Source organism: Photinus pyralis, unplaced genomic scaffold (assembly GCF_008802855.1).
Source record: "Photinus pyralis isolate 1611_PpyrPB1 unplaced genomic scaffold, Ppyr1.3 Ppyr1.4_LG7, whole genome shotgun sequence".
Taxonomy (NCBI): Eukaryota; Metazoa; Arthropoda; class Insecta; order Coleoptera; family Lampyridae; genus Photinus; species Photinus pyralis.
The window spans coordinates 40,211,070-40,235,938 of NW_022170738.1; the positions used below are offsets into that span (position 1 = coordinate 40,211,070).

The 24,869-nt window shown below is 35.7% G+C and overlaps 1 long non-coding RNA gene across 5 annotated transcripts; it reads right to left on the reverse strand.

Annotated features, from left to right (window-relative positions):
- Window positions 1–5,319: 5,319 nt before the first annotated feature.
- LOC116176978 lies at window positions 5,320–24,809 on the reverse strand. Of its 5 annotated transcripts, XR_004146570.1 has the most exons (8): window positions 24,672–24,809; window positions 24,480–24,507; window positions 15,530–15,557; window positions 7,490–7,583; window positions 6,738–7,353; window positions 6,498–6,578; window positions 5,719–6,361; window positions 5,320–5,455 (listed from the first exon to the last, which is right to left on the reverse strand). It is a non-coding gene; the product is annotated as an uncharacterized LOC116176978 (long non-coding RNA). The 5 variants fall into 5 exon arrangements; XR_004146572.1 differs by lacking the exon at window positions 15,530–15,557; XR_004146571.1 differs by lacking the exons at window positions 24,480–24,507; window positions 24,672–24,809 and adding an exon at window positions 15,721–15,805.
- Between the last annotated feature and the right edge of the window lie 60 nt (window positions 24,810–24,869).

The window sequence follows — 24,869 nt, forward strand, 5'->3', positions numbered from 1 at the left end:
ACTTTAAAATTGTATCCAACATGCGTCGGTAGTGGCACTATGCTAAATCTGACGTTAACCCTCGTACTGACTGAAACGCCACCCTGAAAATTGTGGAGACCCGGTAAAATAATGTAGCGAGTGCGCATTCTACGAAATCTATACTTGCTCATCGGTGACCACGTTAATATATTTTAAAATAAGAAGTTACACATCTTCCAAAAATCAAGCTCATCCATCTTCGTCCTGGACCCAGCAACAAATGGCCGACTAATAACTAGCATCGTCCTAGATCACACTCAATGTTTCAAAAGGACGAGTTTAAAAACTTCTGAATAATTTACAAACTACAAACATTCAAGGCGCTGCGCTCTAATTTTTCTTCTATTCAAGTTTTGTGGTTTGATAGTTTCGATTCGGCTACCACTTTCAAAAAATAGGTGGAGTACGTGCTTTAAGCACGAGCGATTAATTAAATCACAACGCAAATCGGTTATAACGTTCAGTCACGGAAACAACGTCGGGTTTAAAAATGAAAACGATAATTATTCGTTTACGTTGTAAATGGAGTACGTTTAAGTTCAATATCAATTAAAAATGTTTTGTTTGTCATACACAAACTCGAAATTTTGACCTACGGAAAACATGTCATAAAGAAATATATGTTTGACAGGATAATCCATTCATTATTTAGGCAGAACATGACATTCTAATGACACTCCAATAGCAGGATATTATCTGGAAAACCCTATAACTGAAGCTGTGGCCGTTACAAAAAGTAAAGCAGAAATACCAATGAACCCCTAATTTTCGCTGATGATGATAGTTTTGCTGTTGAAACGTGTACGTTTGAAAATATAGTGGTGTTATTAAAGGAAGAAGGAAGGAACAAAGCCGGCAAGAAGAAATCATAAAGTATAAACTGAAGTGAGATGCATTAAGGAGGAAGACGTGTTAAAGCAAGGTGTGCAGGCAGGTGGCCCAAAAAGGTCGTGTAGGAGAGTTGAGGTTTTTTTACGCAGAAAGGGAGGAGAAAGAATTAAAAAAAAATTGAGGCGTAAACAGTGGGAAAAAAGGGAAGATTTTGTGACGAAATCATGAGGGCGGAAAAGTGTAACACCCAAGATAGAAGCATCAAGAAGGTGCAAAGTGTAACGGGCGTTAATTATTTTTTACTCTTTACATTGCAAATTTGTACATTATAAAATTTCACATTGTATCTTTAACTTACAAAGATTCCTGTTTAGAAATATAATTTTCCCAAAATCATCATAATTTCAGGAAACGTTCGTTTCCATGACAGTAGCAGTAACACTTTACCTGCTTACTTTTCCTGCATCGTGTCACTTTACCAGACTCCTGTCAAAACTCACACATTAATAAAGTTTTATATTATTACACATGTTATATAAATAGGAGATTTTGAGAAAAATGTAACATAAGACTCGTAAAATGACACTACCGCACCCGGACTTTTATGTAAATATGTGTATAGCTAATTTCATGCTTAAGGGGCGAATTTAACCCTAAAACTAAATTAAAGTTTTAATGAAAGACAAAACTTAATCCGCAATATACTTAGATACTTAGAATTGAAAGGAAAGTAGAAATGGAATGAAACCTTAGCCCATTTTCCATGCATTGATCAATACTTGCCAAAACGCCATAGGTATATGCGCTATGTTTTTGTTTACTAGCAGCATTTAAGGTTAAATTTGCAAAGAAATATCTCCATAAATGTGCAATGGTAAAATTTAAAAATATATCTATCAATAGGAAAGTTGGAATTACACGTCTGCGTATGCGCTTCACTCACATTTGATGTTTATAATATGCGATATGTTCGCCTTCTTTAGTTAAAATGTCAGAGAATATTTGCATAAATAATAAAGTTAGCAGTGCACAGTCTAAAAAGTGCATATTTACCTCCCATACGCAAGGGGCAAATTTTTTATCAACAAAAATTAAGAAGGGAGCCCCCTTTGAGCAACTCCCGGTGTATAATTAAAATATATTAGTACCTACTGTATATGCGATATATTTTCCTTTACCGGAAGCATCTGTGGTTAAAATTTCAACAAAATATCTCAATAAATAGGAAAGTTTATATTGCACCCATTAATCGTCAGGTATCAAAGCTATTACCGAATTCAAAATAAATGAATTAAATGGAAACTGTAAAGCCCGGGCTAACGGACGGGCAGACGGACGAACGGACAGAGCAAGTGACTGCACTTGCAAAATGCGCTAAAAACTGTGCTTAAGGGAAGGTAAAACGCAATTTAATTTTGAGTAAAATTAGAGAAAATTTAAAAAAACTTTAATCACATTTTGTTGCACCTTCACTTAAGGAAATGGAATCTGCTCCGAAAACTAAAATGAAACGTTTTTAAGACAATCAGAATTAAAATCTGGAATTTAACTTTAACTTTTAGATTAAAATAGGAGTACAAAGAAGGAGCGAAAAAGAAATTTCTCCTTAAGGCGAAAAACTTTAGCTCGTTTTCCGTTAATTGATCAGTACCTCCCAAAAGGACATGTACATAAGAAACAGCACTTCGAAGTCTGCGCATCTTAGGTATAAATTTCAAAAAAATATATATTTTTGCAATATGCGATATGATTATCTTTACTAGAAGCGTCTGTGCTTAAAATTTCAAAAAGATGTTTCTATAAATAAGAAAGATGACACTACGCTGTTTGCGCATGCGCATACGTTATTTGTACAATAAGTGATATGCTTGTCTTCACTAGAAGAATCTTTAGTTACAATTTCAAAAATATCTATATAAATAAGGAAGTTGATGTTGCGCATTCCGATGCTAGAGCTCTAAGCTACCGAATGCATAAAGAAAGAACTAAATATCTTGAAAACTGTAGGAGTAGTTACGGACGGATGGATGGACAGACAGACAAACGGAGAAAGTAGAGTAAGTGGTTTCAATTAACTGGCTTAGAAAATTATTTATGTTTAATATTAGTCCGTAAAGTTAAGACATAAAAAAATGTATTTATTTGTGAACTGCTCCACAATAATTGGATGTCTGTTATCTTTTGTGGAGCATGAAAATCAATAAATAAATAAAATAAATAAATAATAGCGCCTTCCAAAATGAGTTGGGAAATGCGCTAAAAGCCATGTGTGAGGGAAGATAAAACTGAATCCGCAATTTAAAATTTACCACAATAACCTCGAAACGCAAAAACGCTCACTTAACGGAAGGGATGAAATCTGCTCGGAAAACTTAAAAATCTGTGTTTACAAAGATAAAACGCAATTCACAATTTAATCTTCTTACTAAAATTAGAGGGAAAGTACAATGACAGATTTAATATCAACATTTTGCTGCACTTTTACTGAAGGGGGTGAAAATCTGCTCCGAAAACTAAAACGTTTTTAAGGGAAAGCCTTTCCTGAGTGAAATCAGTTATAAATTTACATAATTACTACTGTTTTAAGGGTCCACCTTGCTCCTGTAAATTTTTATTTGGGCTTTGCACATGAAAACGATTTGATAATTGCCAATTAGGTAATGCACAAAATTTAAATGTAATCTGTGAGGGCTTCTCGAAACCACCCCCTCTTATAAGAATTAAAAACAAAGTATAAATATACGCATTTAGTAGTAACATTGCACTTTCACTTAAGGGGATGAAATCTTCTCTAAATGCTACAAAACCGTGTTGAAGGGAGGAAAAATTCAAACCATGATTTGACTATTCATTACGCAATTTATGATATGGAAGATATTACAATCGGTTATTTACTTTCTCTTAAGGGGAGGAAATCTGCCTCGGAAACTGTCTTTAAAGAGATTTAGCTATGATATTCTCTTACTCCCGCACTTAAAAGTACTTATAAATTTTTAGCAAGCGTAAGAGCTCTTTAGTTTAGAAAGAGTCTCTAAAGATTGTTCTCTTTCTGTCTCTCTGGAAGATTCTCCCCAGAAATCATACGAATTTCTAAACTTTAAAAATGTTCTGAACAAACTTTAGTAACGCTTGAAACAATTTATCTCTAAAAAAGACTTCAATTTTTCAAGATCCTCTCAAAAATGACCGAAAAAAGTCTTTCAAAGTGTTCCCAGATTTCACGAAAAGCGTATCACGCCATTAGAGAAATCTATGGGAAGCCTTAGCCCTTCATACAATTTCTGGTATAACTTTTAAAAATCTTTGTGGAATTCTTCCCAGGTTATCCCATTGAATTCCCAATAGAATTTTAACACTCAAGGATGTCCTAAACGAAAAAATATGCAAAAGATTTCCTGAGAAACCGTTGACAAGGTCTTTAGAAAGTTTCTGAAAAATTGTTGACTCTGAACAACCTCGGAAGATTTTCCCCTAGAATTTCTGATTCATTCTCAGGCTATTGCAATGGCAGAATTGTAGCAAAAATATGAGAAAATTGCCGCAATTTTTCGAAAATTCTCTGGGAGTATTGATTCTATGGGTGCTTTCGTCAGCAAATTCTATTTCCGCCACGGAGAGGGGGAGGGTTAGATATATTCATTAACAGAATTTTCAAAAATTGGTCCTTGTTTGAATGACGTTGCAATGGAAATGTCAATAGGGTGCCCGCACTGTTAAATAGGGGCGCAAGAAGATTAACCGTAAAATCCTCAAAGTGTGTGAGAAATAATCGAAACGTAACTAATGATACGTGCTACCGGAGTTTATTAACAAGGTCCTTTACAAATGATTTGTCAACATTTTTATCGGATTTAACCTTCTCGTATATGTGACAACGCTCACCGGTTTAATGGGATACCAAAAACATTAACAGAAACAACGACCATTAAAATTACAATATATTGATGAGAAAGTCCCGAATTACGTGCCGTCTTTCTTTTTCTAAACCGAATTTATACCGCCTGCGTTTCAGTGGCTTACTTTTTATTATGAAATATTTTGTCATCAATTTATTTTATAATGCGCCTGTTTTATGTATTTTATGTTAATTAACAAGTTTTGGTAACAAAATTCTGAGAATCCGTACCTGAGGTTGTTACCTCGGGTTACGTTCGAGTTTTAAAACAACTGTCAATTTGGAGAGTCAAAAATTTGAACATCTTAAAAGTTTATTTATCGCACGTGCATTTTTAAATTGTGACGTTTTGGTCGCGGAAACAATATAAACGAATTCTTGACGGGGTTTTCGTAATACGAGATGGGGTCACAAAAACGAGGCAGGGATCAAAATATAGCTACTAATAATAATAATAATTCAATTCTTTAACAGACAATGAGGTTCGTGTTTTAAACAAAACAGCTGCAATACCCTCAGTTTGTTTGATCTGGTAACGTAATTGGTTTAGCTAAGACTTTTAAATTAGGTACCTTTATTGGCGTGAAGATGACATCGTTCTTAATCGTCATGGATGGGGAGAGTTGGCGCCTGGCGGTAGAGGATCTCCAACTGCACTCGCACAGCACTTCTTGGACCACTGGCAAGCGGGTTAAGATATTCCAAACACTGAAAAGTGAAATATTATAAATCTAAAAGGCTGCAGTAAAAAGTAGTAAAAGAATGTGCAGAATTAAAATATATTGGACAATCCTTACGGTATTTAGTAAAAGGCTTAAATAAAAAATTGAAAAATCAAATAGGCCCTTACTAACAAATAAGCTATCGGTCGTTTTATAGATAGGAAGCACTTTTTTTATGAATCAGTGTATCTAATCAAAACAACAAGCAATGCCCTATTCTGAAAGACTCAAAAACCATGGCGTACTCACCTAGTTCGATTGAAACTTGAGATTCTTCACCAGGATCGAGGGTAGACTTGAATCTGGTCATCTGTGAACAAACCGTGAGATAAGTACACCCGCCAAAGTTTACTCATCAAGTGTGTTTGTTCAATAATTAATTAGCTTATCAGAAATGACTCAGGAACAATCATCTAAGAGTAACTAATTATTACATAAACCTACACGTTGTAACGATTACTCACCACCCTTTGAAAACCAAAAACCTGATCTCCACGCAATACTAAATGGGGTATGATCAACCTCCAAGACATTGTTCCTTGGAAACATAATGACTGGCTGCAATACTTCTTCGCGGAGAAAAACCGTTCACTTCACTAAATTGGTATGGCTATAAATTCATGGCCATATCAATTCATATGGAGCGAACTGCTGATGACCATTCCAAGAATTACTGCTGCCAGTTTATTACGCCACCAAGATTAACGCTGAGAGAGTTAACCACAACTCAATTAGAACTACAAAACGAAGATCGGCTAAAATTATTCGTTGATTCTTATTTTAGTCACTGCACTATTCACTTTTCCCCCACTGCTAAATACACAAAAAAAATGCAACAAGTCATGCTTAGAACAGGAAAAATCCTACCTTTATAAGGCTGCCCTTCTGGAATCTGAAACAAAAGAAAATACGTTAAAATAATGAAGACAATTTTTCGAAATAATTAAGTCTGAGTCTGTTTTCTTTTTGGAATACATTACGTTATGAATAGTGACTACGTATGCTCAAATTAAATATTATAAACGTACCCTTTAGCCTTATTCATTCCGTTTTGGATCGCAGGACACTGCTACCCGCACTCGGCGTTCAGGCATGGTGAGTTGGGATAACTGAAAAGTGAGAAATATATATTACAAAAGAGCTCTCGTGGTTTTTGTGTAAAACTATAGTTACTGGACATTTGGTTTACATAAACTATGAGAAATTAACATGGTAGTAAGTTCGGGGCGAACCAAATCGGGTTATACTAAAACCAATTGTGTACTTACCTCATTGGCCCGAATCGTGGTCAACAGAATCGAGATCAGAAGTGGATTCCTCACAAGCAGATGAAGGACGAGGGCAGCGGAATCATCGGCACTGTGAACAATCGAAAAATTGTGTAAGTAATCATGTTATTACAACCAATTAGTCGTTAGACTCTGTTCGTTTATTAATCAGTCTTTCATCTCTCTCGGTTTTACAATGTTGAGCTCATCTTATACATTAATAAGCGAACATGAGCCTGTGGTGAATTAATCACTTACCTTCCCTTAAAAAAACATTCAAAGTGATCTTCGTACGACAATCCTTGGTAATGAAAAACTTGACTGGAATACTTCCTCATAACCTGATTTACAACAAAGCACCCAATACGGCTATGAAACATAGTCATACCGGAGAATTTAGAGTAAACTGTATCATGCCACGAGAAAATCATTGCAGTCAGTCTCACATCGCCAAGATGACTATACGAAGGTCGGTTAAAATAATTACCTGGTTGATTTTCTTTGTAGTCACAGTATTCACTATTCACTCCCCCCTCTTCTAAATACATAAAAAAATATCACAACCCATGCACAGAAAAAGAAAAATCCTACCTTTATAAGGCTGCCCTTCTGGAATCTGAAACAAAAGAAAATTCGTTAAAAAGATGAAAACATTTTTTCAAAGTAGTTAATAGTGAATCTCTACGTTACTTTTGTTCTGTTTTTGGAATACGTTACATTGTGAATGCTCAAATTAAATATAAGATACGTACCCTATAGCCTTATTTCTTCGGGCTCGGACCGCTGGACGCAGCTGCCCGCACTCTGTCCACCCTCCTATCGAATCCAAGGCTGCCCTTCCCGAATCTGAAACAAAGAACAGAAATCTACATTAAAACTATGCAAAAATACTACAAATTTCAAAATGCACTTCAAAGAAGCATGGGTAATTGTAACTACTCGCAAAACAAATTTCCCCTAGTACCAATTGCTGGCATTCAGACTTAACAGAGTTGCCACTTGCCAGGAAAATACTCATAATCGACGGAGGAAAAGGAAAAGCTACTTTCTTATTAAAAAAAAACTTTTTTAAGAAAATTACAAAATTCGAAATTTCACATTCTAATGCATATGAGATGGAGAGACGGACGAATGTATAATTTTCGTTGTGCTTTACCACAAATATCAAGTTACTATTTTTCATCCGGGAAATAGAGACTGAAAATGGACATGCAAAACGAGAAATAGTTCCAATGTTTTGCATGAGGAAAGAGGAAGAATCACCATTGTAACCTGGAACATTCAAGGATGGAGAAGTAATGATAAAGAGGTAACTAAAGGAGCTAAAGAAAACGAACGTGGACATATTAATAATCAGTGAGACAAAAAAAGGAAATGTAACGGAAAATTTAGAAGGTATACTACATTGTTGGAGCGCAGTTAACCAAGAGCAAAGGGCGAAAGCGGAAATAGGAACCCTCATTAAAAGCAAATACCAGAACATGGTAAAAACGTTGCAACCAATTAATAAAGGAATAATGAAACTCAGTTTTGAGTATACGTAGAAGAGACACCATGATACTAGGGGTATAAGGACCCAAAGAGGATAGCCCAGATGCAGAAAAAAAAGTGAATTTATGGACCCTCTAACGGAAAAATAGAAAGAATTAAGACAACAGAACAAATAATCATTGCCGGCGATCTAAATGAAAGAACAGTAAGAAAAATTAAGAATGAAATAGTAGCGCAATTTTGGGAACATTGACAACGGAGAACGAATAATAGATTTGTGTGAATTATACGGGGTGTCAATTTTAAAACTTGCAGTCGGCCATATTTTCCAAACTAAAGATGATATTGGAAATCGCGAAAACCGATTCAGGGGTATCGAGGGGGAACCAGAGTGACAACCCCCATCCCCCTTAACCTCCCCAGTCCCCTCTCTTCAAAAATCCTAAATGGCAACCCCATACTTGTGACACATTGTTGGAAAGCTACTGAAAAATGCTCTCCAGTGGTACCAATAAAGTCAATATTGATTAAAGAAAATTTAAGAAAAATTTAATAATTAACAAATAAACTAAATGTTGACATTAAGGGATTTATGGCAAATTGGCCAAGAATTTCAACCTGAGCTGCTTCATTAAGGAATCTTGGTTGCTTTTTTTTTATTGATAAATAACAGATCCAGTTTCTTCGAATTTAGCGACCAAACCTTAAACATAGGCATGGCTTAATTTTTATTTTTTTTTGTTAATTATTAAATTTTTATTAAATTGTCCTAATGAACATTGGCTTTATTGCTACCACTAGAAAGCATTTTTCAGTAGCTTTCCAACGATGTGTCACAAGTATGGGGTTGCCATATAGGATTTTTGAAGAGGGGGAGCTTGGGGATTAAAGGGGGTGGGGGGTTGTCACTCATATCGTCATTCTGGTTAGCCCTCGATACCCCCGAAACGGTTTTCGCGATTTTCAATATCATCTTTAGTTTGGAAAATATGGCAGACTGCAAGTTTTAAAATTGACACCCTGTATAACCTCAAAATAACAAACGGAGAACACTACAATAATAATCAAAGATGTAAGAGTGAAAAGAGGGGCCGAATGCGGTAACGACCACAAATTGCTAGTATCAAATATGGAATTCAGGTGGATGGGCAAGAAAACGATAAAAGGCACGATACGGCGACAAAGGGAGGAAAAGTTCATAAGGAATCAAAGCTAAAACTTTATCTGCTGGAAGATGAAACAGTATGGGAATTATATCAAAGAAGGTGAAAATAAATGCACGAATACTATTAGGAGAAATAGAAGAAACAACGAAATAATATAAATGTGCATGTAGCGAAACAATCAAGTTACGGCAAAAAATAATTAATTCATCGAGGGGGGGAGAGAGGAGCCTGAAGACGGCGAAATTTGATGGGTGTCCGGTACACCTTCAGAGTATTGCAAAAAATTCAAGGATTCTAGAATAACTCCCCTAAAAGTGGGTCCGAACGGAAGGAGGGTCGGGCGGACGGACAAAAAGTAAACAATAGCACGAAGATACCTTTGTGTATGTTATTGCTTTTGAAAAAGAATTTATTTACAAAATTGTTTCCCTACGTTACTCATTGCAATTGAAAATATCATATTAATAACACTTTCCGATTTACGCACAGAAGTACGGACGGACGGGTGCGAAGGATGGGTCGTCTTCCCAAGGATTTTACCTAATACGATTAGTCATAGTGGCTATACATACAGGGTGGTGCACGGTAAGTAGAAACATAGGGATTTAACATGGGAAATTAGTTTTATGCAAAATCCTGCCCTCCTGTACATTTTACAGAAAAAACTGTAGAGTTTAAAGTTGTTCAGAATTAAAAATGGATACAAAACTGTTTATACAAGTTTTTTTAAGCTTTTCTGATACCCGCAAATTTAAAAATAAATTTCAACATTTCTGTTATTAATGGCAATTCATAAAACAACAAAAGTCATGGCTATTGCTACTAATAACAGAAATGTTGAAACTTATTTTTAAATTTGCGGGTATACCAAAAGCTTAATAAAACTTGTATAAACAGTTTTGTATGCATCTTTTAATTCTGCACAACTTTACACTCTACAGTTTTTACTGTAAAATGTGCAGGAGGGCAGGATTTTGCATAAAACTAATTTCCCATGTTAAATCCCTATGTTCCTACTTACCGTGCACCACCCTGTATAGACGTTTAGTTGGCCCACTACATCTGGTGTGTGCATCTAGTTATTTACTACAGTATGAACTGCGATGAAAGATGAGTATTAGAAGAAAGACAGGTGTCTTTAATTTATAAATTCGCATTTACTATGGGTCAGAAAAACTGAGCACTTGTAAATAAATACCACGAAATTAGATCTATTTTGCGATCAATTGGTGAGAAAAATCTTCTCGTGTACGGAAATTGTTTGAACCTTTACCCACGTAGCCCATTATCTATAAAACGTACCTAATTCAAAAATTTAAAATATTTGCTAATTGATTCAACGTAATTTTAGTTGATTAGTATAAATACGAGATTATTTTGAAATATTATCTTTTGATTTCACCTAAACGGTCGCATCTGGTGATGACGTGGCGCGTTATCTCTGCACATGTGGCAGGTAACGCTACATTTTCCAATTCTAATTTAACATTCAGATAGTTTTAGAATGAAAATATTTACACTACGATTTATTTAATTTGTTCATATGAGAGTTAATAACCTGTTTTTCGATTTCCAAGTGATCCCATGTGACGAAAACCCACTTTGGAACATCTTAACCATAAGCAACTAGTTATCTTTTGACTATTAACGAACCTAAACCACCGAAAAAAAAACCAAAACCTTTGCAAACAAATTTCTAAATTTTTGCGTCATGGTGGTGATTCCTAATAGGTACAAGAGGGTATGGTTTTTTATGATGGGTACATTTAGTTACGTATCCTTTTATCGCCCGAATTAAATAATGTAAAAACTCACCCTTTAAACAATATTAATTCAGTCTCTCCAAGGGAAAAATCACTACGAAACACCATTGGAAAAACACGAACCACAACCGTCGACGTTTCTCGCGTTACTACAATCGGGATCGTGACGTAGACGGATAGGTAGGTAACAAGTGAGACAGAAAACAAATGCCTTATCGGAATACTTGGCTAAGAGGTTATTTTTGCGCATTTCCAATCGTCAAAGGTAGAATTTATTCACAAATTTAGAAAATCTCAGAGTTTTGGGTGCAGTTTAATCAAAATATGCAACGCTATCCAAATTTTGATTTGTTGGAAAATTGAATTTGAAGGCAATTATTTCAATTAAGTTAACGGATGGCACAAGTTTGTTGTTTGAAATTCTTATAGAGCACATTTGGTGCATTGGCATTCTTTTCATCTTTTAACTTTAGTGAAAACCAAAAATTTTTTCCGTTGGGGCATGACGGAATTGCTATTTTGTCACAAAGACTATTTTATACACAGTTAGCCTAATTTTTCTATACTTATACAAATGGTTCCATACCAAAAAACTTAGTTTTCACGATTTTTAATGTGAGTTTTTAAACCCCCTGCATTGATTTTCAACACAGTTTACTAAAGCGGGACTTCTTCGAATAGAAAACCAGTTAAATAATACTAGGTCACATTTATGGAAAAAAAAAATGGCTATTAAATTTGGGCTGCAAACGTTTTTAACATAAAAGTTAAAAGTGTCAAAAAGGGTAAATTTACCTATAAGACATGACACATCAAATGTGTGAACGTCAGAAAAACTGAGCATCTGCAAACAAATACCGACAAATTAGATCAATTTTGCGATCAATTGGTGAGAAATATCTTCTCTTGTATACGGAAATCGTTTTAACCTTTAACCACGTAGAGCGCATTATGTATAAAAGTGAGAACGTAATTCAAAAATTTGAAATTTCTCCAAAGCAATTAACGTAATCTAAGTTGATTAATATAAACACGCGATTATTTTGAAATCGTTTCTTTTCCTTACACATCAACGGCCGCATCTGGTGATGACGTGGCGCGTTATCTCTGCACATGTGGCAGGTAACGCTACAATTTCGAATTCTAACCAATATTGGGATAGTTTTAGAATGGAAATTTTTACACTTACGATTTATTTAGATTGTTCATATGAGAAATAATTACCTTTTTTGGATTTCTACGTTAACCCATGTCACGAAAACTCATCTTAACCATGAGTTACTAGTTACCTTTTCACAATTATGAACCTAAACCACCAACTATAAAGAAACCAAACCTTTTGCAAACAAATTTTTGCTTCATGGTAGTGATTGTGCTATTAGCTACAAGAGGGTATGGTTTTTTATGGTGGGTACATTTAGTTACGTATCCTTTTACCGCCCGAATTAAATAATGTAAAAACTCACCCTTTAAACAGTATTAATGCAATCTCTCCAAGGGAAGAATCACTACGAAACACCATTGGAAAAACACGAACCACAACCGTCAATGTTTCTCGCGTAACTACAATCGAGATTCGGGATCGTGACGTAGACGGATAGGTAGGTAACAAGTGAGACAGAAAACAAGTGCCTTATCGGAATACTTTGCTAAGAGGTTATTTTTGCGCATTTCCAATCGTCAAATGTGGAATTTATTCACAAATTTAGAGAACACTCAGCGTTTTGGGTACAGTTTAATCAAAATATGCAACGCTATCCAATTTATATTTGTTTGAAAATTGAATTTGAAGGAAATTACATCAATTAAGTTAACTGATGGCCCAAGTTTGCTGTTTTAAATTCTTATAAAGCATATTTGGGGCATTGGCATTCTTTTCGTCTTTTAACTTTAGTGAAAATCAGCCATTTTTTCCGTTGGGGCATGACGGAATTGATATTTTTGATGTAGGTTGCTTGAAATGGGACTGTTTGGCGCGCTTCTAGTTTTTTTTAATGGTTCCCAGAATAGTTTCGGGTTTTAGATTGAAGTTGCTGGTCTACTTTTCGGAAACCTCGGTCATAGACATGATCAACTGTTTTAAAATTCGAATTCTCCCCCTCCCTTAAAATCTTTTAGCGGCTACTGTAAAATTCGAAACTATGTACCTAATGCATTTTGATTTTTTTTCTGTAACCTATGCTATCGATTTGTTCTAAAGTACACATTAATTTGATTAGGCTCTTGAGCCATTTCAAAAAAAAATGTTTCGCCATTATTAGAACCCGAGGGTAGTATTATTTAATCTTGCTATTTGAACTGGTTTAATCGATGCAACGAATTCCGTAAAATTGAGAAATTGGAAAACTCCTGTTCTCCCTCCCCCACATTCATACTCTTCTAGTTATGTATTTATTTTACAAAAAAAGGCCAGCAAGTGTTAATTATTGGAAAACGTGATTGCTCTTGCCAGACTTGGAATGTAACTACCAAGCTACTCTTCCTCGGAATACCTTCGTTAGATCCCCGATTGTACAAAAGGAAAAAATGGCAACAATTACAAAAGTGTGATTCGGAATACGTTAAAAGTTTTCCCTAGTAAGACACTGAAATTGGAATACCCTATACATTTTGCTTCTGCGAGCATCTTTTTTTGTACGTACATTTTCTTTAGAAAAATGGTCCGCAATTTAAAACTTACCACAATACAATAGAAAGGAAAGTACAAAAACACCCACTTAGCGGTAAGGGATGAAATGTGCTCGCAAAACGAGATCTGTGTTTAGAATGATTAAACGCAATTCACAATTTAATCCTAGGAACAATGACAGATTTAATATCAAAATTTTGTTGCACTTTCACTGAAGGAGGTGAAATCTGCTCCAAAAACATAAAGCCTTTTTAGGGAAAACCTTTCCTTAGTGAAGTCAGTTATAAATTTACATAATTACCCTGCCCCCAAAAATTTTGATTTGGGCTTCGCACATGAAAACGATTTTATTTGTTACTCAGTTGTAAACGTTGATTAACAAGACAAAACGCAAACGGGTAAACGTCATGTTTAAACGCTATTGACTTGTAAAACTGACAGCAGACTTGTAAAACTGACAGCAGACCTGTAAAAATTTTACAAGTTAGTAATCTAGTAATTTCATTGGCCAGAATTAATGCGAAGTCTCTGTTACATGGATCACATGATATTTTAGACATTTCTTCAAGATCAATTTAAGAACTAATTATTTACGTTTACAAATGAGTAACAAATAAAATATTGTACATTATACGCCAGGTAATAGTTTTTACTGGCTCTAGGAGATGACAGGCTCGCCTAACGGCTCGCCAGTCAACTTCTCCTATCGCCAGTAAAAACTCACTTACCTGGCTAATAATGTAAAATACTATAATAGTTGCCCATTAGGTAATGCACAAAATTAAAATGTACCTAATCTATGAGGGCTTCTCGAAACCACCCCCTCTTATAAAAATTAAAAGAAAGTATAAAGATACGCATTTAGTTAAAACATTGCACTTTCACTTAACGCGATGGAGTTTGCACCACAAGTTGAAAAACTTAAAAAGTCATTGTGCAAACATAAATGACGGGAGCGGCTTTTCCTCCTAATAATTTTAATGCTAGGGCCAGGAAAAAGTACCGGTAGGCACGAGATCCTTGTCCTATTCTCTATCAAATGCATCGCCTATCGTCGAACACAATTTGTACCATATCTGTCACGAGAGCTAAAAAAACGTTTTTAAGGGATATTTTGTAATGACGTTTTGTTGCAATATCACTTAAGGGGATGAAATCTTCTCTAAATGCTACAAAACCGTGGAAACATTCAAACCACGATTCGACTATTCATTACGCAATTTATGATATGGAAGCTATTACAGTCGGTCAATTTAAAACTTGTTCATGATGCGGGTGAAAACTGCTGCCCCATGATCACACACGAGAAGTTACCATTTACCATATTTTCGGGGTGATGCATGATGCGCACGGGGGGAAAGTGTCGAGGTTTGTAGATATGCTATTTTTCATCCCCCGATTACCTCTAGAAGTTGTGGTTCTGGGTGTCGCTTAAAAATTTTCGTATTGTGCCATTTTAAATTGACTCAAGGTATCAATTGCGCTACCCTGAATCAGAGACATAAAACGCACACGGAAGCTATACATGATAACCAATACCCATTTTAGAGTAAAATCAATTTCTTAAGGTCGAGCAAGCACCTAATTTTGGAAAATTTTTATATACAACTATTGGGATTACTCATCCTTTACGATTATTATGATTAATAACGTTCCAAACATATGGTCAACATTGTATTTAAACGTAGAAATAAAGTACCCGATAATATTCAATGAAAACGGCATAAAAAGGTCAAGCCTTACCTTTAAAACAGCTACGTAGTTGCCACTTCTGGAACAAAAAGCGAATTAGCAAAAAAGTATGGAAATATGCCTTTCAAACTCGTAATATGAGTAATATAAGAAGATGCTAACGCGTATTTTTAAAACGAGTCGAGGGTATCACTTCAGATTTCAAAAACCACCCATTTTGGAACCAGATTTGAAAAACTTACCCATTTTCGAGGGCTTGGAGAAGAAAAACCAAGGATTGTTTATGCACTACACCAACACAAACGCACCGAGATCACGCGTCACAATACAACTAATTAAGGCGCACCTGGCATTGTCCGACAAGATAACGAAACAGGTGGCGATAAGGAAAGCGTCTTGTTTATTACAAATAGAAGAACGACGTCGTTTATTCGAGTTAAACAAGGAAAGATGAATTATGTTCCCCTACCTCGGTTGTTTATTCAATTTTGCAACTTTTACCATTTCTCTAGCGTTTCGTAATCTTTGCGATATACTTATACACGAAAGGGAAAAATATAAAGTGCAAAAAATCAAATTAGATCTTAAATTTGGGCAAAGAAAGCCTTTCCTGAATTAATTAATTACAAAATGTACACAATTTACTGCTGTTTTTATAAGGGCGACACCTACCCCTACCTTACAAATTGTCATTTGGGATTCGCACAAGAAAACAATTCGATAGCTGCCAACAACCAAAAGGTATCAAGCACTAAGGCACAAAATTTAAATGAAATCTGTGAACGCTTTGCTAGGGGAAAGAAAAAAAATGATGTGATGGTTTTCTCCGTCCGGCCGTCTGTTAGCCGGATTAAAGTTCGTGTTTCCGAGTGTAAAAGAATTCCCCTGCTGAAAATCGGATGCGATTCTTCGTATCTTGTTGCTCTTTGCTCATGCAACCGGACAGGCGAACGCATTCTTCACAATCCCATCTTGAGATGAAACCCTGAAAGGGAGGTACAAGTTATTGTACTTCTCTTAAGGGGATGAATTCTGCCTCGGAAAGTGTCTTTAAAGAGAGTACAATGATTCAGATTTAGCTACTCCCGCTTAAGATGATAAAATCTGCCCTGATTGCTATGGAAACGTAAAACAAAACCTACGATTTACGTTTTACTAAAATGTTGTGTTGCACAAATTGGATGAATCTCCCAAAGAAAACAAAACGAGTTTAAATAAAGAAAAATTAGATTTACATTAAATAGAGAATTCAAATATTCGCATGTAGAAAAAATATTCCCTTGTACTTTCGTTTAAACATTACTGCCCCAAGCGCCTAAAAGCCATTTTGAAGGGATGATAAAATAAAATCCGCGATCTAAATACAACGTAAAACCGTACTTTTCAGTACGAACATAGTCAGCATACGCTTGCATAAGAAATTAAGAAAGAGAACCACGTTCTCGATTTCAGCCAGCTGACCAACGATCGACACGGAAGCCGTTTTCAAGATACCGAATGGTTTCCAGGATCCCTCCAACAAGCACCTAGACCAATAAACATTTGTTACCATTATAGACTCTCTCCCGACCGAAAACAAGTATACCTACTCAGAACTGAAAAAGGGGTTGACGCCCTGTTCCACGAACAGCGAAGAGCGACGATTGCAAAAACTGCTGATGGAAGTGGAACTGAGCAACCTCAAACCGTCCCAATTACTTTTACACTCACATTCCCGATCTTCTAGAAGAAACTTCGGGGGGCTGGGAGTATGAATACCCCCAGTATATACTTCATATTATGATGGAAATTAATCTTCCCTTGCTGGGAGGTTTGTGGTTTTTCGGAAACGGTCACTGAATCTTCCTTTGCGGGAGAGTATCCTATACCCCCCAGACTTTCCGGTGCTACGCTCGCCCCCACAAAATGTTTACCTATCTAGTATCTCCTAACACTTTTTGGGAAGATTATCAGATCCTTTTGTAAGAAAAATTGCAGGTAACGTAGCACTGGTGCGTCTGAGGAGTATGGAATACCCCCCTGCCCCCAACTATTATGATGGAAATTATCAAGTCCTCCTGTGCTGGGAGGCTGTGGGTTTTTGTAATTGAAACTTCCTTTGTTGTGGAGGGAGGGGGGAAGCGCAGAACTCTTAGGGCATTTTTGAGTTAAACTTGCGTGTTCTAAAATGATTGATGGTGAATTTGTCAAGGGATGCGACGGAGTAAAGAAAACGGCGCATCACAGATAAATAAATTAATCAGTGTGCATCACTACTGAATTTCAGCATAAATTAGAAAATTTAGATTTATTAATAATGACCCAAAAGAAGCAGCCTATCTTTTTCAAAATGCAGCGCATTGTTTTCTTGTTGCTTGCGAATTGCCGAAATTACTTGTAACATTATTTGTTGGGTAAATTTCATATCTGGCAAGTAGGGATATCTATTTTTGAGTTTAGTTAGGGTTTTTGTGCTTTTAAAGTGATTGTATTAATTTTTTTCGTTGGATTATTGTTATCATAACAAATTTGAAATAATTTCCTAGAATTTTTTATCACAATTATAACTCTTCTCCAATTAGTAAAAAAAGTTTATTTCAGAAGCACGATAATATTGAAGTTGAGTAATCTCTCCAGCAATACTTGATTATTATAATTTTTAAATATTTCACAGCAAAACACGAAAGTTAAAAGTTTTTTTAATTATTGGTTATGAATTTTTAATAGTGATGTGGATTGTAAAATAACGATTTGTAAGTTAGGTACATAAAAAACGGTTATATTACGCGTAACTTACAAGAGGTCGGTTTTTTTAAGTAATTTATGTCTTTTATGAAATTTACGTAACTTACGTTTTTTATTTAAAAAACCGTAATTTTTGTATGTTACATAAATTATACACTGCCTTTTTTTCCCCGAAAAAAAAATTGTATGAGATCGACCGGAAAAAAATGTTTTCTTATAGAATGTGGCCTGTAGAATCCATAATTTCAAACAGTTCCTAGATTGGGCTACTAGATCAAAAATTACAGCATTTTGAATTTTTTGTCGAAATTGGTTTTTTGCCCATAACTTTTGATTGAGACGTCTAATCGAAAAAGTACGAATCGTAAAAAACATAAATGACAGGTAATTTTACAAAAATATTTGTAAATTACTGGTAATTTTACTGTAAAATTACGGTTTTTTTTTAATAAATGGTAAGTTACATAAATTACATAAAAAACATAAACAATTGGTAATTTTACACGTAATATTACGCACTTAAAAAAAACGTGTAATTTAACATCACTAATTTTTAATAATCAATATACTTTCAGTGAAGGACAAATTAATGGAATTTATTCTTAACCCTTTTTACGTCAACTAGTTTAGGAAGTAGGTCCAAACGTACTAACAAAGAAGAAGACGGGAGCAGAGAAGGGAAGATACATTTTTTATTAATTAAATTTGAAAAGGAACTTTGCATTTTCACTTAAAGAGATGAAATCTTCTCAGAGAGTTAAAACCGTGTTTTAGGGATGAAAAATTAAAATCAGTGATTCGGCATCGCTCTTTAAATTAAAAGGAGAGTACAATAGTTCATATTTACAAATAATGTCCCGTTATATCCCCGCACACAGTTACATTTTGTAACACTTTCACTTAAGAGGTTGAGAATTGCTGGAAACAATTAAAAAACTGTGTTGAAATCCTTGAAAATCAAATTCGTGATTTGGGATTATTGATAGTAACACTTTACCTACCTACGTTTCCTGCCTCGTGTATATTGGTATAGCCGATTTTGAGAAAAATATAATACAACAAATTCGTCGTGACTTGGACTTTTATGTAAATACAGGGTGGCCATTTGAAAACGAAGCAGAGCCTATTTTGGGAACCTCAAAACATCTACGAAAAAATACTCGGACCAATCAATTTTTTATTCAAGGGGGAACCATTTTTTCGCTAGTTTGCCCCCCGGAGGGCAAAGCCCTAGCGGGGGTGACAAGCGCCCCCAAAATTTTAAATCGAATGGGTGGTCGAGTGATACCTGATTTTGAAGGTATTTCTATGTGGATAATAACCCTTAAGTTTTAAATCGCTACTAATTTGCCTAGTCGATACAGGGGCTAATAAAAGTTATAAAAATATTTCAACATAATAGTGACAAATAGCGCTTTAAAGATATTTAGTTGCAATAAATCGGTACATTGAACAGTGATAATGGTTTATTCACTGAAATAATTTCTCTTTTCTTGCAAACAATGAATATGCTAATAGAGCTGCCCAGCTCTTTAACCGACAACACCAGAATCGACAGGTCCATCGTATGTTTGGGCTGCCATTTTTGGTGACCATATCGTAGGCCCCTTCTTTTTACCTGGAATTTTAACAGGAGAGACGTACCTGGAGTTATTACAAAAGACGATTCATCCAGAATTAGTGGAGATACTAGAAAATAACAACGAGTACTTGAAAATAGTCTAGTGTTTCAGCAAGATGGTGCGCCACCCCACTATGCTGCAAGGGTTCGTCAATATTTGGACCAAACATTTCCAGGACAATGGATTGGAAGAAAAGGTGCTATTTTGAATGGCCTTCTCGTTCCCCAGATTTAAGTGCGTTAGATTTTTCTTGTGTGGCCATTTAAAAACTAAAATTTATGCTAGTGAGCCAACATCGTATCGTTAGACAACTTGCGACAAAAAATAATTTACGAATGTCGCCAAATCACCCCAGAAGTTTTTCAAAATGTACGGGAACTATTTGAACAAAACCTGTATTATTCTATGGAAGTCGAAGGCCAACATTTTCAACATTTACTTGATTTAAAACTTAAGGGTTATAATCCACATAAAAATACCTTCCAAATAAGGTATCACTCGACCCCCCATTCGATTTAAAATTTTGAGGGCGCTTGCCACCCCCGCTATAGCTTTGCCATCAGGGGGGCGAATCTAGCAAAAAAATGGTTCCCCCTTGAATCAAAAATTGACGGGTCCGAGGATTTTTTCGTAAATGTTTTGAGGTCCCCAAAATAGACTCTGTTTCGTTTTCAAATGGCCACCCTGTATAATGGTATATCTAGATAACTATTTGATGCTTAACAGACAAATTTTTTCCTAATTTAAGGAAAGTTAAAACTGAATTCGCAATTTAAAATTACTAAAACTTAATGGTAGAGGATGAAATATTCCCGAAGTAAAAATGTTTTCATCCTAAAGAGAGTAATCTTAGTGCATTTTCCATGCATTGATCAGTACTTCCCAAAAGGCCACAGGTATGTCTTTAGTTTAATTTCAAAAAAATGTCTCCGTCAATAAGAATGTTGGCATTACGCAGTTTCCCTTTACTAGAAGAATCTTTGGTTAAAATTGCAAAGAAATATCGCAAAAAATAAGAAAGTGGCCGTTGCGTACCTAGTCCGCGCAGGCGCGCATATCTGATTTTTACAATATGCGATATGTTTGCCTTTACTAGAAGCTTCTTTAGTTGAAATTTCAGAAAATAATTCCATAAAAAGTAAGTTGGCATGTTCAGTCTGCGCATGCGCGCGACTGTTTTTCACTATATGTAAATTATATCCCGGTGTCGCATGTTAAAATTTTAACAACAAATACATATTTACCTCCCATACGCAAGTAGCGAATTTTTTATCTACAAAAATTAAGAAGGGAACCAGCTTTGAGCAACACTCGGTGTATAATTAAAGATATACTGATACCTACTATACTATATTTTCAATGTTTGCCTTTACTAGAGACATCTGTGGCTAAAATTTCAACAAAATATATTAATAAATAATCAAGTTGACATTGCGCAGCTTCCGCATACACACATTAATAGCTCAGGTGCCAGAGCTATAGGCTACCGAATTCAAGACATTAAGCTAAGGCCTCGGACTGATGGACAGACGCACGGACGGGCAAAGAAAGTGGCTGAAATAGTGCATCCAACTTCGTTGGAAAATGCCCTAAAAACTGTGCTTAAGGGAAGATAAAATGCAATCCGCAATTTAATTTCTACTAAAATTAGAGACAAGGTACAAAAACTATGATTTAATTTCAACATGTTTTTGCACTTTCGCTTAAGAGTCTTCTGTACCCACTGCACCCAATGTAAATTTCCATAAGAGCGCCCGCCATAAAAACTCTATTTGTTTTTCCAAAAACAATTTTTTTTAAGAACTATTTTATAAATTTAGACCTTTATCTACAAAATGTTCGGACTATTTTTTTTTTAAAGTTTATAGCAACTGAATACAGATTGTTTAAAAATTAGATGTTTCGCACCGATTATTGCGCTAATCTGTTTTATTTTTTTACTCTCGATCAAGACGATTTATGGAAAAAGTAAACCGACAGTTTTTTAGATAAGTTACTTCTAAATGTGACCCCAAAAAATGAAATCATAATTTTTGTAAATAAAGTCTGTATCTTGGCGGGCGTTAAATCAACAATTTGAGCGTAACAAGTGGCGCCGCTGCACAGTCCCGGTGGGAACTAACTAAGGACCAAGACAGGAGTTGACAAAGCAAGAATATAATCTTATTTCTTGCAGCTATAATCATCTATACACTATAATGTAAAAAAGTTGCGCTTAGGTAAAGAAGACTCTTAAGGAGATGGAATCTACTCAAATAACTAAAAAATACCGGTTTTAAGACAATAAAAATTAAAATCCAGGATTTGACTGTAACTCTTAGATTAAAAGGAGAATACAAGGATTCGTTTTAGAAATAATATGTTGATGTACTCCCGCTTAAAGAGCAAAATCTCCTCAGAGTAAGATTCCATTAACTGATCAGTATTTTCCGAAAGGTCCTGTAAAGTAAGAAGTTGACATTGCGCACGTCTGATTTTTGACAATATACGATATGCTTATCTTTACTAGAAGTAGCTTTGGTTAAAATTTCAAAAAACTATCTATAAACATGCGTAATTTGCGCGCAATAATCGTCAAGATATCTCCTTGGTTGCGGTGCCCCAGCTATAAGCTACCGAATACAAAAAGAACGAACTAAAAATCTTGAAAATTGTAGGAGTAGATAAGTGCTCGGACAGATGGACGGAGAAAATGCCACCTTCCAAAATGAGTTGGAAAATACCCTAAAAGCCATGTTTAAAGGAACCTAAAACTGAATCCGCAGTATAAAATTTACCACAATAAAATCGAAAGGAAAGTACAAAAACACCCACTTAACGGTAAGGGGTGAAATCTTCTCGGAAAACCTAAAGACCTGTTTTTAGAAAGGTAAAGTGCAAATCACAATTTAATCGGGTCCGTTAACTTGGCCCCCCCCCCCACTGAGAGATTTCATAGTACTATTATTTTGAAATGAATGCGCTCGTTATGCGCTCCTATGCGCCACCGATAATAAACCTTGCGCCATTATCGTTTTTTAGAAATCCGAAAAAACATTTGGGGGGGGGGGGCCAAGTGGAACGTAGCCCCCCCAGTACGTATTTTGTCCCTTGTAACTAGGTCACCTGATACATTTGGTTATGCGCTCAATTGCGCCACTTGAATTAAAGCTAGCGCCATTACGGTTAAGCCATAAAAAAATTTTAAAAAGTGGAGGGTCTAACTTAGCGTTTTCAAAAGTTATTTCCGGAAGTGCGTCCATTTTGAAAATATTTTACATCGATTCGGCCTTCGCGCATGATGAAAGATACGATGTAGTAGAAAAAAACATGTTAAAAAACGTAACTTTTAAAAACGTTAAGTTGGCCCCCCCACTTTTTGAAAATTTGTCACGGCTTAACCGTAATGGCGCTAGCTTTAATTCAAGTGGCGCAATTGAGCGCATAACCAAATGTATCAGGTGACCTAGTTACAAGGGACAAAATACGTACTGGGGTGGGGGCTACGTTCACTTGGCCCCCCCAAATGTTTTTTTCGGATTTCTAAAAAACGATAATGGCGCAAGAGTTATTATCGGTGGCGCATAGGAGCGCATAACGAGCGCATTCATTTCAAAATAATACGACTATGAAATCTCTCAGTGGGGGGGCCAAGTTAACGGACCCAATTTAATCATTACTCAAATGAGAGGGAAGTTACAATAACTCAACATTTTGTTGCACTTTCACTGAAGGGGGTGAAATCTCTCCCGAAAACTAAAGCGTGCTTAAAGCAAAGCGTTATAAATATACATAATTACTGCTGTTTTAAGGGTCCACACCTGCCCCTATAAATTTTGATTTGGGCTTCTATTCGCACATGAAAATGATTTAATAGTTGCCAACTAATGCACAACATTTAAATGTAATCTGTGAACACTTCTCGAAACATTTGTTACTCGTGCAACCAGATAAGCGAAGCACTATTCGCCCCCCTGCCCCTCTTATAAGAATTAAAAGGAAAGTAAGTGTAAGATACGCATTTACTATAACATTGCACTTTCACATAAGGGGATGGAACCGCAAGTTAAAACAAGTTTAAAAGTCCTTGTGCAATCACTATCACTTAAGGGGATGAAATCTGCTCTAAATGCTACAAAACCGTTTTGAAGGGAGAAAAAATGCAAACCATGATTTAACTATTCACTACGCATTTTACGATACCTATGGAAGATATTACAGGTAGTCAATTTAAAACTATTCCCCATGATCGCACACGAGACGTTACCATTTACAATATTTTAGGGGTGACGTACGATGCGCGCACGGGGGTTATTTTTCGTCTCCCGATTACCTCAGGGTGTACCTTGAAAATGTTACATTTTCCTACTGCCCCATTTTAAATTGACACACGGTATCAATTGCGCTACCCTGCCGAGAAATGAAACCCACCCTCATTTTAGAGTAAAACCAGTTTCTATTTTTAGAAATGGTCTTTCGTTAGATCCAATGCCGAGCGAGTACCTAATTTTGGAAAATTTTCGTTTACATCCATTAGGATTACTCATTCTTTTTCTTTAAGATTATTATGATTAATAACTTTCCAAACATATGGTCAAGACTGTATTTAAACGTAGAAATAAAAGTACATACGTGATGAAGTTCAGTTAAAACGATATAAAAGGGTAAAGCCTTACCTTTAAACCCGCTACGTAGTTGCAACTTCTGGAACAAAAAGCGAATTAGCAAAAAAGTATGGAAATATGCCTTTCAAACTCGTAATATGAGTAATATAAGAAGATGCTAACGCGTATTTTTAAAGCAAGTCGAGAGTATCACTGCAGATTTCAAAAACCCACCCATTTTGGAACCAGATTTGAAAAACTTACCCATTTTCGAGGGCCTCGAGAAGAAAAACCAAGGATTGTTTATGCACCGCACAAACACACACGCACCGAGATCACGCGTTACAATACAACTAATTAAGACGCACCTGTTACTGTCCGACAAGATAACGAAACATCTGGCGATAAGGAAAGCGTCTTGTTTATTACAAATAGAAGAACGACGTCGTTTATTCGAGTTAA